This window comes from Pimephales promelas, chromosome 23, assembly GCF_988280905.1.
Source record: "Pimephales promelas chromosome 23, fPimPro1.hap1.1, whole genome shotgun sequence".
NCBI lineage: Eukaryota > Metazoa > Chordata > Actinopteri > Cypriniformes > Leuciscidae > Pimephales > Pimephales promelas.
In genome coordinates, this window is record NC_142791.1 from 14,331,007 (window position 1) to 14,343,376 (window position 12,370).

At 38.0% G+C, this 12,370-nt stretch overlaps 1 protein-coding gene across 1 annotated transcript in view; it reads left to right on the top strand.

The window, feature by feature from the left end:
• Positions 1-423: 423 nt before the first annotated feature.
• LOC120484919 (up-regulator of cell proliferation) overlaps positions 424-12,370 on the top strand; it is a 55,020-nt gene continuing 43,073 nt past the window's right edge. The window contains exon 1 of the mRNA XM_089126359.1: positions 424-515. The gene's annotated coding sequence lies outside the window, so the exon portion shown is untranslated. The remainder of the gene's footprint in view (positions 516-12,370) is intronic.

A 12,370-nucleotide genomic window follows, 5' to 3' on the forward strand; every position in this document is an offset into this window, starting at 1 on the left:
ATTGCTTTTGGATGTAAACTAAATGTTTAGCCTCGATTTTTGTTTTCTTTGTGTGTGTGTGTGTGTGTGTGTGTGTGTGTGTGTGTGTGTGTGTGTGTGTGTGTGTGTGTGTGTGTGTGTGTGTGTGTGTGTGGAATCCAGTAAAAAAGAATGATGAGAAAATAGACAGCTTTTCAAATCTGCATTGTCACTCACTGATGCTCTGCAAGTTCCTGAAAATCACATGACTGAAAGAAGAAATGAAACTGAAAGGAAAAATGAAACAAAGTGGAAAGTCTTCAAAATACTGCTATTGTTAATTTACGTAAATAGCTAGTATTATTGCCAAGAAATTAATCCTTAAATCCTATAATAAGGTCTTTGTTATGTTCTTCTAATGTAATCTCTCTTTTTTTTAAAACTAAGATCGCACCACCCTCCCCTCTGTCCTTTGGTACAGTCCTAAGAGATAAAAGAGAGAGGGGCTCCGTCCTCCTCATACCCTTCAGACATCAGAGAAACATTTCAAATTCAGGGTAAGTATCTTTTCAGATGTAGTACTGTATTATATTAATGTCTGTTTGTGATATTCTGTGTTTGGATATTCTGTAACAATCAGCGGAGAAATGGCAGTGTGTGATTTGGGAAAAGAATTAAAGTAACCCTATGTAGTTTTTCAACCTTCATAATATATTTCCAAGACTCTTGTGATGGTACATTGACTTAAAGGAGTCATAACCTGCAATTTTCACTTTTTCACTTTGCCTAACGATTATACATTGGCCGGGAAGCCGACATTCAAAAGTGAAGCGTTTGTTTACCCCAGGGTTCGTAAACCAGCCCACGTGCACGCGCACTCAAATACGAGATTTTAATTTCTCCCCCGACTTGACGTCAAGACGGGGCAGGATATACCATATATGGACACCGCAGACATATGCTGCAGGAAACCCGTGCCGCGCTCTCCCCCTCATATTTAGTTAAGAAAGATGCAGAAATGCAGTGCACACGTGAGTTGCTCTGTGGTTGACTGCCAGAATCAACATTTAAATGTGTTTTCTCTACCAAAAACGGACCAAACTACCAGGGACCAGTGGATGAAATTCATTTTTAATGACGCTGTTCCAACAACCCTATCAACTGGCTCAACGTTAGGTGTCTGCGCTAAACATTTTACACAGGAATCCTTTACAACGTTCATTTTAGGGTTGTCACCTTCAGTGAGGCAAAATAAGGGACACCCATACACGAGATAAATAAATAATTAAATGAAATAAAAAATAAAAAATGTGTCAAGGGTATCTGGATAGGCATGATATTAATGGTGCGTTCTATTATTCATCCGTCTCGGAGATCCGAATCGGATGACAGACGTTGCCTAGCAACACGCCCCCTTTCCTCGGATTTCTCCTCTCGGACGTCGGACAACCGTGAGGACACCGAGCAAGAATTCCGTTTCGGAATTCAAGATGGCTGCGCCCTGTGACTTGTAAGAATGAATTGTTTTCATTGTTTTTGAACCGCTTTGGTATTTTAAATGACGGTTATAATCACTCGTATTACTGCGTCCCCTGTAGGTATGGGAATCGGTTGTTGTGAGTGCAGTTCCTGACGTTGCTAGCGTTGCTAACAGAAGATTAACATGAAAAACATTAATAAAGTGAACATTTTCAAGTTCAAATGGCTGCGTTTTAGTGTAGTCATAATATTTTTTTTTTTTATGTAAGTGCCTGGTACTCGGCCAGTGCTACCATTATAACAGCTTTCCGGGTGGCGTCCATTTTTTTCTCCGACTCGGACGCGCAAAACGAATAGAACGCTTGAAGTGTGGGCGTGACATCAAATCCGAGGTCTGAGTCGGTTTGTTGGCTATAATAGAACGCACCATTAATAGCTGTAATAAACTACTGTTGCTAACAAATTTATTCCGGTCCAGGTTTCTATTTATTCATTGATTTTTCTTCTTCTGACGTTACTCTGGTATAACGTTAGTGCTGCATATTATGACCATAGACAGTATGATTATGTTCTAAACGCTTGGCTTTTATTTTGATAGGCCATATTTACTATTACTTCCGGGTCACGTGACCAACCTGTCCATGTTTAATTTTTTTTTTTTTTTTTTTTTTATTGAACACACTTATTTACAAAAAAAGCAATTTACAAAATCTCTCGTTGGGAGACTCATGTGCATAACATAAACAGTTACATTGAACAAAATTCAATAAACAAAATAAAAACAAATAAACCTAAAATTAAATCAATTAAGCAAAGGCATTTCAGTCCATAAGGCATGTCAAAGTTATTCACAAATAAATATATTATCCTCAGTCTTCATATAATCATAAAATAAGGTTACATGGAAGCTTTACAAATTATAATGACAAATATTTTGAGACATCTTCACATAGAGAGTAAATTTTATCACTGGAGTCTTTCAGAAGTTTCAAAGAAACAAAGTATTCCCTCAGTTCAATTTTAAACACTATTATGGATGGATTTTTATTTTGCCATTTGCATTTATGAATATGGTATTTACCCATAATTGTTATAATGTTGTAAATTCTAAAGAGTTCCTTCGGAAGGTTTTCGTTACCAAAAAGAATTTGCTCTAACTTCAATTGTAAAATTCTCTCCATTTTTATTTCTAGCCAATTCATGACATCTTGCTAGAATTTCCTTATCACTGGACAAGAGAAGAATAAATGTTCAATAGTTTCATCTTCCTGGGAGCAGAACACACATGCCTCCAACCAAATCTCTTTTTCAGCATTGCTGCTGCTGGATAATATCCATTTATAATTTTGAATTGCATTTCTTTTATTTTAGGAGGTATAGGCCATTTCATGAACTTGATGTATTTATTTGTTATTTTGTCATCATAGTGCCTTATTTTTATATTTTGGTCAAAATCATGAAATAGTCTACATTTTAATATTTTGCTAATACAATTATTGTTACAGTTTTTGCTGTTTATGGGAATTTGGTTTAGTTGCAATTTAGGCAAATTTACTTGACCTTTGGAATAATGTAAATAATTTCGTATCATATTTAATAAGGCTGTTGGTATTGCTTTACATACCTTGTTATAATCCCTTACTAAACTTTGTATATCAAATTTTGTTTTAAAATGCGTAAAACTAAGAAAGTTTCCTTGTTCATCTAATATATCAGTGATGAAGATGATCCCCTTTTCAAACCAATTTCTAAAAAAAAGTGTTTTTCTACTAATTGTTATCACTCTGTTGTTCCACAAAGTGGAACCATGTGGTGTAAAATTATGAGTAAATACCATCTTCCAGTAATAAAGAACTTGCTTATGATAATCGGACGTTTTACTGGCAATTTGGATGTCTCAAAATCGCACTTTAAAAGGAACTCTAAGCCTTCCACTTTATCAAAAATATTTTTGGGGATATGATACCATAGAGAATCAGGTTTATCTAGAAAGGCTTTAACCCAGTTAAGTCTAAAAACTCCAACCATAGATTCAAAATCAATTGTTTTTAACCCTCCTTTATTATAGTCCTTTACAAGTTGTGATTTTTTGATGTAGTGCGTTTTATTACGCCAGATGAATTGGCAAATTATAGAGTTTGCTTTTATGTTTTGTGAACTAATATAAAGAGAATAGCTTGGATAAATTAATTTAGAAACCCCTTCTGATTTTGACAATAGGTTACGTCCTAAAATGGTTAAGTCTCTTGTTAACCAATAATTTAAGTTTCTTTTTATTTCTTCAAATTTCTCTGTGATATTTTTGGATTCTCTTATTGCCAAGTTTTTAGATAGATGAATGCCCAAGTATTTCACATCATTCTTAACTGGAATCATCTCCAAGGTTTTCTCAGTGCAATTATATAAAGGTAATATTTCACATTTCTTTAGATTAAGGCAAAGACCTGATGCTCTGGAAAAAACAGAAATCACATTTAAAGCCTTCTGAAGAATTGATTTGTCCTTTAGAAATATCACTGTATCATCAGCAAATTGACTCATTTTCAATTCGGTGTCACAAACTTTTATCCCTTCAAGGTCTTTATTATTTATTACAAAATAGGCCAATAGCTGAGTACAGAGAATGAATAATTTTGGTGAAATTGGGCACCCTTGTCTTATTCCACAAGAGACATTGATTCTTGGAGTGATGTCTGATTTAAGTGAAATATAGCTGTATATTTGGTCATAAAACATTCTGATTACCTTACAAAAGTTTTTACCAAACCCAAAAAGTTTAAGCGATTCCAGTAAAAAGTCATGTTCTATAGAATCAAAAGCCTTGAAAAAATCAATAAACAATATTAGGCTATCAGTGCTAATAAGGCTCTGGTAATCTATCATGTCCAAAATCAGTCTCACATTGTTATGAATATGTCTACCTTTAATGAAAGCTGACTGAAATTCGTCTATTAGCTTGTTCAAGACATTTTTTACTCTGTTAGCATGTACCAAAGCTAGTAATTTATAATCATTACAAAGTAAAGTTATAGGTCTCCAATTATCTAATAATAATAAGTCTTTATTTGGTTTGGGTAACAAGGTTATCAAACCAGTTTTCATTGTTGGGGATAACTGACCATTTTTTATGCAATCGAGGTAAAATAAGTTTTTAATATCTGACCAAAAAGTCTTAAAAAATTCTATAGATAAACCATCAATGCCCGGTGATTTACCGTTTTTCATTTGTTTTAAAGCTGTTTCGATTTCTGTTAAGGTTACATCTCTTTCTAGTAAAAATTTGTCTTCCTCTGTTAGATTAGTTACATTTTCACTTACACTTTTCATAAAGGCATCACAATCGTCTCTCTGAATTTTTTTCTTATATAAGTTGCTTTAGAACTGACATACTTCCTCTGTTATTTTATTTGTGTCTTGAATGATATTTCCATTTTGGTTCAGTTTAGTTATACAATTTTTTGTCTGTCTCTGTTTTTCAAGGCTATAAAAATATGATGAATTTTTTTTCCCCTGCTCAATCCATTTGGCTTTTGATCTTACAAAGGCGCCTTTTGCCTTCTCTAGGTATATAACATCTAATTGGTTCTGGAACGTGTGTAACTCTTGTGTCTCTTCTACAGTTAAGTTAGGTTTTCCACATAATAAACTTATCTTTTCAACCATTTCCTTTTGTTTACGTTTACGGTTGTCAGCTATTTTCTTTCCAGTTTAAATAGCGTGTTGCTTTTTTTTTTAATTTAAACCACTCCCATTTACTTATATCTGACGAATCCATGTCATTAATCTCTTGACATATTATTCTGATTTGACTACAGAATTCTTCATTCAGCAACAAGGTATTGTCATGATTCTGTCCAGAGTTCTCTAGTTCTGAGACAGGATCATGACAGATCCATGTTTGTGTACAACACATGGTCCTTGTTCTGGGCCATGTGCTTGTGTGTCTCGTTACTGAACCCCGCCCCCTTGTTTCCTCATTGTCATGATTGTCTAGTTAGTGTCACCTGTTCCCTATTTAATCTCCTTGTGTTTGCTGTCTCGTGTCGGTTCATTGTGATCCTTATACCTCTGTGGTTTTTTGAGAGCTTGTATTATCTGTGAGTATCCTGTTTCAGAGTATTGTCTAGTTGTTATTAGTCTAGTTTATTAGGGGTTCAAGCACGAAGTGCTGAAACCCTATTGTAATTGTATTGATTTTTATTATTATTATTATTATTATTCTCCCCTAAAACGCATCGTGCAGCCCAAACCGTAAGTGCTGGAGCTCTGAAACTTTGTCAGATGGTAGTACAAAAATCGAGGAGAGGTTATCAAATTATGAGCCCGATTGGCCCATAGGTGGCGCTATAGCGACCAATTGCGCGAAACGGCTCATAACTCCTAGACCGTAAGTCGTACACTCAAGTGTCTTATATCATTGGAAAGCTGGTCACCTGACGAAAAAAACGTATATCTCCGATTTCATTTCCGGTATGGAAATTTTTCCGCCATTTTGAATTTTGTCGAAAAACTACTTTTGCGAACTAGTCCCTGGTTTTTTGCCCGATCGGAACCAAACCAGTGCAGAAATGTTCTCTGGAGTCTGAAGATCAATAATTATCAAAAAAATGTTGAAATTTCTATTTCCGGTCGCTAGGGGAAGCAAAATAAACGTTGTGGGAGGAGCCTATTTTACTAAATTGGCTATAACTCAAGAAGTAAATGAGATATCTTCACCAAACTCGGTACACATGTGTACGAGTTCAATTTGAGGTGACAGTAAAAAAATAGCGACGATTGAACACTAGGTGGCGCTATAACATGAAAAAAACATAAAAAGGGCTATGACCACATGACCGTTAGTCCGATTGACTTGAAAATTGGTATGCAGTGTCTTGGACCAAGGCCCCATGTATATCTATGAGGACATTGGCGTATGTAAAAAAACATGGCCGCCATCGGCCAATGAAGTTTGAGCACCTGTGAGACAAGGTTAACGGAGGCCCATCGGAACGAAACTCGATGGGCATGTTCGACTCATGGCCCTAGAGGTCTGTAAGAATTTTGAAAAAAATCGGCCACTAGTTGGCGCTAACGAGTTTTATGGCTCTGTTATCACGTGGTGTTGCACACACCCCCACAATATGTATATCAATTGATAGATCTCCTCATGCTGAACAACTTTGCCTCAAGAACCATTGCTGTCAATCAAATCGTTCGTTAAAAATTCACGAATATGTTAAAAACGTACTTTTGCGAACTAGTCCCTGGTTTTTTGCCCGATCGGAACCAGACCAGTCTGGGACAATTCTTTGGACTCTCTAGATCAATAATTATCAAAAAAAGTTGAACTTTGTCATTTGTTTTGCTATAACAGGGTCATTTAAAAAAGGGGGCATGACAAAATGCACCCAAAAGCCTGAAAAATCCTAAAGGAAAAGTCAGAACTTCACAAAAATTGATGAGCATATGTGTCATAACGTATTCAACAAGCATGCAAAGTTTCATGGAGATCGGACTATAGGTGGCGCTATAATTGTTAAAAATATTAAAAACAATGTATACCCTATAGTAAATTGCCATTATTAAAACTTAAAACTTAATGTCTTTTGATGCTTTTGTGCTTAAAGGCCTTCAAGGCCTAAACTGCTTGAACCCCGCTAAATGCTGCTTGCAGCTTTAATTAGGGGTTCAAGCACGAAGTGCTGAAACCCTATTGTAATTGTATTGATTTTTATTATTATTATTATTATTATTATTCTGCCGTAAAACGCATCGTGCAGACCAAACCGTAAGTGCTGCAGCTCTGAAACTTTGTCAGATGGTAGTACAAAAATCGAGGAGAGGTTATCAAATTATGAGCCCGATTGGCCCATAGGTGGCGCTATAGCGACCAATTGCGCGAAACCACTCATATCTCCTAGACCGTAAGTCGTACACTCAAGTGTCTTATATCGTTGGAAAGCTGGTCACCTGACGAAAAAAACGTATATCTCCGATTTCATTTCCGTCATGATAGATTTTCCGCCATTTTGAATTTAGTCGAAAAACTACTTTTGCAAACTAGTCCCTGGATTGTTGCCCGATCGGAACCAAACCAGTGCAGAAATGTTCTCTGGAGTCTGAAGATCAATAATTATCAAAAAAATGTTGAAATTTCTCGTTCCGGTCGCTAGGGGAAGCAAAATAAACGTTGCGGGAGGAGCCTATTTTACTAAAATGGCTATAGCTCGAGAAGTAAATGAGATATCTTCACCAAACTCGGTACACATGTGTAAGAGTTCAATTTGAGGTGACAGTAAAAAAATCGCGACGATTGAACACTAGGTGGCGCTATAAAATGAAAAAAACAGATAAACACCTGACCGTCAGTCCGATTGACTTGAAAATTGGTATGCAGTGTCTTGGTCCAAGGCCTCATGTAAGTCTATAAGGACATTGGTGTATCTCAAAAATCATGGCCGCCATCGGCCAATGAAGTTTGAGCATCTATGAAACAAGGTTAACGAAGGCCGATCGGAACGAAACTCGTTGGGAATGTTCGACTCATGGCCCTAGAGGTCTGTAAAAATTTTGAAAGAAATCGGCCACTAGTTGGCGCTAACGAGTTTTATGGCTCTGTAATCACGTGGTGTTGCGCATATCCCCACAAAATGCATATCATTTGATAGATCTCCTCATGATGAACAACTTTGCCTCAAGAACCATTGCTGTCAATCAAATCGTTCGTTAAATATTCACAAATATGTCAAAAACCTACTTTTGCAAACTAGTCCCTGGTTTTTTGCTCGATCAGAACCAGACCAGTCTAGGATAATTCTCTGGACTCTCTAGATCAATAATTATCAAAAAAAAGTTGAACTTCGTCTTTTGTTTTGCTATAACAGGGTCATTTACAAAAAGAGACATGACAAAATGCACCCAAAAGCCTATAAATCCTAAAGGAAAAGTCAGAACTTCACAAAAATTGATGAGCACATGTGTCATAGCTTATTCAACAAGCATGCAAAGTTTCATGGAGATCGGACTATAGGTGGCGCTATAATTGTTAAAAATGTTAAAAACAATATATACCCTATGGTAAATTGCCATTATTGAAACTTAAAACTTAATGTCTTTTGATGCTTTTGTGCTTAAAGGCCTTCAAGGCCTAAGCTGCTTGAACCCCGCTAAATGCTGCTTGCAGCTTTAATTATTATTATTATTCTCCCCTAAAACGCATCGTGCAGCCCAAACCGTAAGTGCTGGAGCTCTGAAACTTTGTCAGATGGTAGTACAAAAATCGAGGAGAGGTTATCAAATTATGAGCCCGATTGGCCCATAGGTGGCGCTATAGCGACCAATTGCGCGAAACGGCTCATAACTCCTAGACCGTAAGTCGTACACTCAAGTGTCTTATATCATTGGAAAGCTGGTCACCTGACGAAAAAAACGTATATCTCCGATTTCATTTCCGGTATGGAAATTTTTCCGCCATTTTGAATTTTGTCGAAAAACTACTTTTGCGAACTAGTCCCTGGTTTTTTGCCCGATCGGAACCAAACCAGTGCAGAAATGTTCTCTGGAGTCTGAAGATCAATAATTATCAAAAAAATGTTGAAATTTCTATTTCCGGTCGCTAGGGGAAGCAAAATAAACGTTGTGGGAGGAGCCTATTTTACTAAATTGGCTATAACTCAAGAAGTAAATGAGATATCTTCACCAAACTCGGTACACATGTGTACGAGTTCAATTTGAGGTGACAGTAAAAAAATAGCGACGATTGAACACTAGGTGGCGCTATAACATGAAAAAAACATAAAAAGGGCTATGACCACATGACCGTTAGTCCGATTGACTTGAAAATTGGTATGCAGTGTCTTGGACCAAGGCCCCATGTATATCTATGAGGACATTGGCGTATGTAAAAAAACATGGCCGCCATCGGCCAATGAAGTTTGAGCACCTGTGAGACAAGGTTAACGGAGGCCCATCGGAACGAAACTCGATGGGCATGTTCGACTCATGGCCCTAGAGGTCTGTAAGAATTTTTAAAAAAATCGGCCACTAGTTGGCGCTAACGAGTTTTATGGCTCTGTTATCACGTGGTGTTGCACACACCCCCACAATATGTATATCAATTGATAGATCTCCTCATGCTGAACAACTTTGCCTCAAGAACCATTGCTGTCAATCAAATCGTTCGTTAAAAATTCACGAATATGTTAAAAACGTACTTTTGCGAACTAGTCCCTGGTTTTTTGCCCGATCGGAACCAGACCAGTCTGGGACAATTCTTTGGACTCTCTAGATCAATAATTATCAAAAAAAAAGTTGAACTTTGTCATTTGTTTTGCTATAACAGGGTCATTTAAAAAAGGGGGCATGACAAAATGCACCCAAAAGCCTGAAAAATCCTAAAGGAAAAGTCAGAACTTCACAAAAATTGATGAGCATATGTGTCATAACGTATTCAACAAGCATGCAAAGTTTCATGGAGATCGGACTATAGGTGGCGCTATAATTGTTAAAAATATTAAAAACAATGTATACCCTATAGTAAATTGCCATTATTAAAACTTAAAACTTAATGTCTTTTGATGCTTTTGTGCTTAAAGGCCTTAAAGGCCTAAACTGCTTGAACCCCGCTAAATGCTGCTTGCAGCTTTAATTATTATTATTATTATTCTCCCCTAAAACGCATCGTGCAGCCCAAACCGTAAGTGCTAGAGCTCTGAAACTTTGTCAGATGGTAGTACAAAAATCGAGGAGAGGTTATCAAATTATGAGCCCGATTGGCCCATAGGTGGCGCTATAGCGACCAATTGCGTGAAACGGCTCATAACTCCTAGACCGTAAGTCGTACACTCAAGTGTCTTATATCATTGGAAAGCTGGTCACCTGACGAAAAAAACGTATATCTCCGATTTCATTTCCGGTATGGAAATTTTTCCGCCATTTTGAATTTTGTCGAAAAACTACTTTTGCGAACTAGTCCCTGGTTTTTTGCCCGATCGGAACCAAACCAGTGCAGAAATGTTCTCTGGAGTCTGAAGATCAATAATTATCAAAAAAATGTTGAAATTTCTATTTCCGGTCGCTAGGGGGAGCAAAATAAACGTTCTGGGAGGAGCCTATTTGACTAAATTGGCTATAACTCAAGAAGTAAATGAGATATCTTCACCAAACTCGGTACACATGTGTACGAGTTCAATTTGAGGTCACAGTAAAAAAATAGCGACGATTGAACACTAGGTGGCGCTATAACATGAAAAAAACATAAAAAGGGCTATGACCACATGACCGTTAGTCCGATTGACTTGAAAATTGGTATGCAGTGTCTTGGACCAAGGCCCCATGTATATCTATGAGGACATTGGCGTATGTAAAAAAACATGGCCGCCATCGGCCAATGAAGTTTGAGCATCTATTAAACAAGGTTAACGAAGGCCGATCGGAACGAAACTCATTGGGCATGTTTGACTCATGGCCCTAGAGGTCTGTAAGAATTTTGAAAGAAATCGGCCACTAGTTGGCGCTAACGAGTTTAATGGCTCTGTTATCACGTGGTGTTGCACACCCCCCCACAATATGTATATCAATTGATAGATCTCCTCATGCTGAACAACTTTGCCTCAAGAACCATTGCTGTCAATCAAATTGTTCGTTAAATATTCACGAATATGTTAAAAACGTACTTTTGCAAACTAGTCCCTGGTTTTTTGCCCGATCGGAACCAGACCAGTCTAGGATAATTCTTTGGACTCTCTAAATCAATAATTATCAAAAAAAAGTTGAACTTTGTCATTTGTTTTGCTATAACAGGGTCATTTATAAAAGGGGGCATGACAAAATGCACCCAAAAGCCTATAAATCCTAAAGGAAAAGTCAGAACTTCACAAAAATTGATGAGCACATGTGTCATAACTTATTCAACAAGCATGCAAAGTTTCATGGAGATCGGACTATAGGTGGCGCTATAACTGTTAAAGATGTTAAAAACAATGTATTCCCTATGGTAAATTGCCATTATTGAAACTTAAACCTTAATGTCTTTTGATGCTTTTGTGCTTAAAGGCCTTAACGGCCTAAACTGCTTGAACCCCGCTAAATGCTGCTTGCAGCTTTAATTTTCCTTGTGTCCTGTTTATGTTTTGCCCCCTCGTGGGTTTTTGTTTTCCCTGTTTGTAAATAAATTATTTGTTACATCCTGTTTGCGCTTGGGTTCATCTGTACCGTTACGTGACAGAATGAACCGACCATACCAGAACCCAGCAAACAGTACTCCACCGTGTCTTGATCAACAATCGGACTCTATGGTAGAATGGTGGCAGGAGACAATCGCTGATAGTAGGAGGGGCAAACTTCCGTTCCCTCCCCAGGGTGAGTGGTCCCTGAGAGAGTATGCCCGGGTCGTGGACGAGAGGAGGGTCTTCTTGCCTGATGCCCTACTAAAACGCTACCTCATCGCGGGCCTAAATGAGCCACCTTTTCTGGCTGAACGGGAGAAACTGGTTCGTCATCCATTCCAGGAGATGATTACCTGTTTGGCACAGAAGGAGTCACAGACATCGATCAGACCCTCAACACCTGGTATACCCATGATCCCGGAGGGTGACGTTCTCACTGTGGCCACGTTGGTGAACCAGACTCGTCCCAGTGCGACTTCAGAAGCATCCTCCACAGCTACAAGTCTTCAAGGTAAACGAGAGAGACGGTGGTTGTGGGAGTCGGCTTCAGAGTCATCCACAGAGACTAGAGTTCCTCCAGTGGTTCCCTCTAAATCTTTCCTACCGGTCTCAAGTCCGGTTTTGGCTTCTGCTCCGCGGCCGAGGAGAAAGAGAAGGAGAGGAACTTTCTGTTCTCCGTCCCTGTCTTCACTTGAGTCCACGAGAACTCTCGAACCTGCTGCAGAGACCACAGATCCACAATCAGCACGGGTGAGAGTGATTCCTGTGGCTGCTGCAGAGAGAAT